The following is a 5,710-nucleotide window of genomic DNA, read 5'->3' on the forward strand; positions in this document are numbered from 1 at the left end:
AGAAATAATCAAAAGACTCATAAAAATTATATCAAATATCAAAACAACTATTAAAAATTAAAACCATATCAAAACATAGAGTAAGAGAAAGAAATACATCACCATCAATACAAGGCAACACAAGACTGGGTGCAATCTTCCCCCCCCAACGTGAGTGGCTTCTTCTCGCGTGGGTATTTTTATATATTCCAAAAAGCAGGCTTTAAGCCAAAAATAAAGTATACATCCATATTTGGACTTTGCCATTTAATTAGCCTTTGTCCTCAATTTACCTTTGTCCTCAATTAACCTTTGTCCTCAAACCTTCTAAGGTTTACACTATTTTTCTATTTCAATAATCTAACTTGTGCACATATGCACATTACAAAATAAATCAACTAATGCTCGTACGCACACTTTACAATAGATTGACGCATGCACACACACACACACATTACACTGATGTCAAAATAATATCAATCGCCATAATATAGCCACAAAATATTGTGAGATCGGTCCACACGCCATGACTCAATCCACCATCCGTGCGACACCTAAATCGGTACCCTCGCACTGTGCAACACCTAAATCGGTACCCTTGCACACCTCATCACCTAAACTCATAAACATAAACCACGTCAGTAGTAACAATCAATTGACATCACATCAATCAATCCTAACGTGTTCATGATGAGAAATAGGCATCATAAAAAATATATACAAATTTAAATGACCATGATTATTATTCAAATAACATGGGTCATAACATCCCCCTCCTTGCTACTTTTCTAAAAGCACTCACGATAAGGAGAGTTCAAGCCATGCTCCCTATTCTAGATTCTAGTGCTTATTTGAATTGAGATAAGAGCAATGTAAAGAGAGTAGAGTATAGGGGCATTTCTTAATCACCATGTACCTAATCCCCCTCCTTGCTACTTGTTTAAGGAGAGGAGAGTTCAAGCCATGCTCCCTATGCTAGATTCTAGTGCTCTCTCCTCAATCCAAGGAAAATGCTGAAAATAACATGTAAAAACCAAGAAAAATTGCCAAGAACACATGTAATTTCCATTTACTTGCAATTTCTTGCCCAAAATGCATGAAAAAAAACTCCTAAAATCAAAATCCATGCTCTTATACCAATTGGAATGCAATCGGACCTTTAATTTTCTTGAAGAAAATAATCAAAAGACTCATAAATTAAATCAAATATCAAACAACTACTTGAATTAAATTAAAAATTAAAAAAAGCACAAAACAAAACATAAGATAAGAGAAAGAAATACATCACCATCAACACCATGCTGGGTGCAATCTTCCCCTCCCAACGTGAGTGGCTTCTTCTCGCGTGGGTATTTTTATATATTCCAAAAAGCAGGCTTTAAGCCAAAAATAAAGTATACATCCATATTTGGACTTTGCCATTTAATTAGCCTTTGTCCTCAATTTTAGCCTTTGTCCTCAATTAACCTTTGTCCTCAATTTTAGCCTTGGTCCTCAATTAACCTTTGTCCTCAAACCTTCTAAGGTTTGCACTATTTTTCTAATTCTAACTTGTGCACATATGCACATTACAAAATAAATCAACTAATGCTCGTACGCACACTGTACAATAAATTGACAAGTGCACACACACACATCACATTGATGTCAAAATAATATCAAATGCCATAATACAGCCACAAAAATATTGTGAGATCGGTCCACACGCCATGACTCAATCCACCATCCGTGCGACACCTAAATCGGTACCCTCGCACTGTGCAACACCTAAATCGGTACCCTTGCACACCTCATCACCTAAACTCATAAACATAAACCACGTCAGTAGTAACAATCAATTGTCATCACATCAATCAATCCTAATGTGTTCATGATGAGAAATAGGCATCATAAAAAATATATACAAATTTAAATGACCATGATTATTATTCAAATAACATGGGTCATAACAGTCCTCCCTGTTGGGAATCAACTGTCCTCAGTTGCGTAATCAATGAGTGGATGGCTTTATAGCACAAGTGGAGGACAAGATCATCACATCAAACAATTTTTTTGAAAATAAAACCAAACAAATGAACGTATGTAAAAGGGATCTAAGTGTCCCATACCACATAGGTACCTTCCACATACAAACACTCGCTGGTAAAAGATAGAAGACATAGATACGTCTAGGGTAGGTATGTAAAACCAATCTAATGTCCCATACCATAGATTAATTTCACACGACACTACCTTAAGAATAGAAGTTTGAGACGGAGTAGCTAATTCCCTCTGAAACTTTCATTCCAACATAACTTTTCTCTATCCTCAAAATTAAACTACAAGTCTTATTTCAAAAAAAATGAATTAGGTCGAAATGGAAATTCTTATCAACTTAGAATTGAAAAATAATCACTTACATTACTGTCAATAACTTGATGAATTCTGGGGATTTGTTCTTGATCTTCATCTTGTAATTGTCTCACTAAATTCCAAAAAATTATAATCTTTGAATAGGTATATAATTCTTGAATTTGTGAATCTTTACTTGTAAACTATGAAATCTAAAGGGGATCTTGATCTTAAGCTTAATCTTAAACTTGAAATCAGAACTTGAATAAAAATAGACATCTTTCACCCTAATTGATAGCAAGAACTTGATATACTAGTAATGCATCTTGGCTTAGATTAAAAAAATACTTGAATAGACGAAAATTGAGAGATCAGTCTTTAATTAATGATAATTGCAATTCTTGAATAAATCTTATTCTTAAGGGGCTTAAATCTTGTGATTGAATATATCTTTGACTTAGAGCAGTTCTTGGTCTAGAAAGAATCTTGTACTTGGATAGATCTTAAACTAGAATACTTGAAAATTTAGATAAAACTTTACTTGAATTGGTATAAACTTCGTAATTGTGATTGGTATACAACTTAAGCTTGGTTTCTAGTCACTTGAGAGCTATTTCTTTACTTTTCTCATCATCATTAAATTCGATGGTAAAGCAATTGATAACTTGAATCAAAGACTGGAGAAACTTGATTGGTTCTTGAATCTTCAAATTGGTCTTAATCTTCTATGAAATGTCTAGCAATCATTTTTACTTGAATTTGGGCAACTAGATCTTGAAGATAACTTTTACTAGTCTTGTCTCGATCTTTCTAGTTAGGTCACTGTATCTAAAATTCTCTTCAGGAGCTAAAGTTTTTCTAACTAGGTCTAGAAACAAAGAATATTCAGAAAACAAATACAAAAGCAAACAATAAATTGTATACAATAAATAATTTTTAACACATACCTCCACCTTTGGTTAGTGTGTCGAGTGTGTTAACCTCTTCGGTGTCAAGCTCGTCCTTTTGTGCAATTTGGTTCTTCTTTCTAGTTGGGCAAGATTTAGCATAATGTCCCAACATCTTACACCTGAAACACTTGACGATAGGTAGCTTGGATACGATGTCATTAGTCGGGTTATGCATGTCAGATGCTTCCACAATTTGAACTTTCTTCTTAATATATTTGTTTATTCTAGATAGACGTCGTTCAATCTTTCTTTGAAAGTTGTCTCGATGCTCTCGTTCTTGATTCAAAAGAATATAGAGAGAATAAATTGGTTCTTGAATAGTACGAAAAGGTTGCGATATTCACCCATTTCCTGACAATTAAAAGAATAGAAAAAATTTAAAACAAGAGAAAAGATAAGATTTCTTATCTCATATGGAATGTCGAACTAGATGTGAGTCCTGCCAAGTTAGCTCAATACATAAATGCATAAATTTTTTTTAAAGAAATAATCCATGTACTTTTAAAATTAAAACTTTATTAATTAAAGCTGAAAGAGTTTGTTAATTAAGCTTACTAATAAAAGCTTTGCTTAACATGATTTTCTACTAATTTAAATCCAACACACAGTTAAATCCAAGCTTAATAAAAGCTTAAACGAAATGATTAGGTGAATTCAATCATCTTGGAATTCATGAAGTTCAGGACAGATTTGTTAAAAAAAAAACTTTGGAGGAAATTATAATTAGTGCATAATGATTTCAATATTTGCAACTTATATATATATATAAAGCTTTTATGCTTGGTTAATAAGTCTTTAATTGAGCTTATTAAAGCTTTTATAAGCTTTAGAATTTCTTTTTCTCCCACAGTTATTCACACAGCGCAGCCCGTAAGAGTAAAAAGGGAGATTTTATTTTTGTTTTTATTTTTTTATTTTTTTTAAAAAATAATGCCTCCTGGATTGAGCGCGGCCAAGATTTGAGGGACAACCCTTAATGTGGGTTGTAAGCACAAAGCTTTTAAGCTTCTGCTTAATTAAGCGCAAATAGAAAAATAAATGCTTAATTAAGCGCAAATAGAAAAATAAATAAAATTGGGGCCTCCCTGAATTCGCAGCGCCCGCCGGACGGATAGAGAGAGAAGCCGGACGGATGGAGAGAGAAGTCGAATGGAGAGGAATGTGCTTGAATCATCTCTAGAAAACATAGCAAATTACATCCATTTAAAATAATACACAAAAATATTAAAAAATAAAAACAATTATAAAAGAGAGATGAGAGAGAGGGAGAAAGACTAACAGGAAGGTTATGGTAGTAGTGGATAGAGAAGAGAGGCCCACGTAAAAGATTTGGCAATGCCATGCGAGGTGGCAAAGTGAATGTAGAAACAATCAGGCTAGGTTGCCTTTTTCAACTTCAACTTGAATCATCTGGGTGCTGTAAGCCTTCCTCACTCCTTCGATTTAATAAAGGCATAGGTAATTCGCTCTCCATAACTTTTTGAGAACGACATGTGTGATTCATCATTTGTGTACTTTCATCACGAGTCTGTCTTTGTATCCATCATATCGCTTTTTCTTGGTTTTTGTGTGTGTACTTTCAAAACACGTCCGTCATAGGTCTTGTTCTTGTTTTTTGTTTTGTTTTTAATAATTGAGATCATCTCAATGTGCATGTATATATTTTATTGCTTTGAAATACTTTGTATAGTTTGCTTTGAAATACTTTGTACAGTTTACTTTGAAATACTTTGTACAGTTTACTTTGAAATACTATGTACAGTTTACTTTGAAAAACAAAATTTAGTTTGTATTTAATGCTTTGAGAGACTTGTGAGTGCTGAAGGGTATACACCAGGTTGTCATTGGTTGGTTTTAAGCATTTAGTGAGAATGTAAATTATCTTATGACATTGTAAACCGAGTACAAGTAGCTTTGCACAACTTGGATCCATACAAAATGGCTCTTTCAATAGAATCTTCCCATCTTATAAGTTGTATATATTCAGACATCAACTAACTCTCCTTAGCGTTGCGTCTCCTAACACATCCACAACGTATGTAACACCATCTCCATGTGTATGTATATATCTAAACATCAACTAGCTCTCCTCAACATTACGTCTCCTAACACGTCCACAACACATCTAGCACCGAGCCTTTACTTGCACAACCATCTACTCCGATCAAGCACTAAAGCACTCATAGCCGCGGCTAGTCAAGAATGGAGTGCTGTTTCCACACAAGAAGGAACAATTGAGTGAATTATATGATGTGGCAGGTGAGTTGAGCCACAATCCACTATAGTAGGTGAGTACCATGTTCTCTCTAATGCACGACTGGTTGGGCTGATCAAACTTCTAACTGGCCCGACTTTGACCATGTTAAGTTTCCCTAGAGTATGGCCTGCCTCTAGGGTGAATGCAAAATTGAGAAGTTAAGTTGACCGTTGGAACTTGGCCCAGTTAGAGC

Source organism: Cibotium barometz, chromosome 29 (genome assembly GCF_041138505.1).
Source record: "Cibotium barometz isolate CiBa-2024 chromosome 29, ASM4113850v1, whole genome shotgun sequence".
NCBI lineage: Eukaryota > Viridiplantae > Streptophyta > Polypodiopsida > Cyatheales > Cibotiaceae > Cibotium > Cibotium barometz.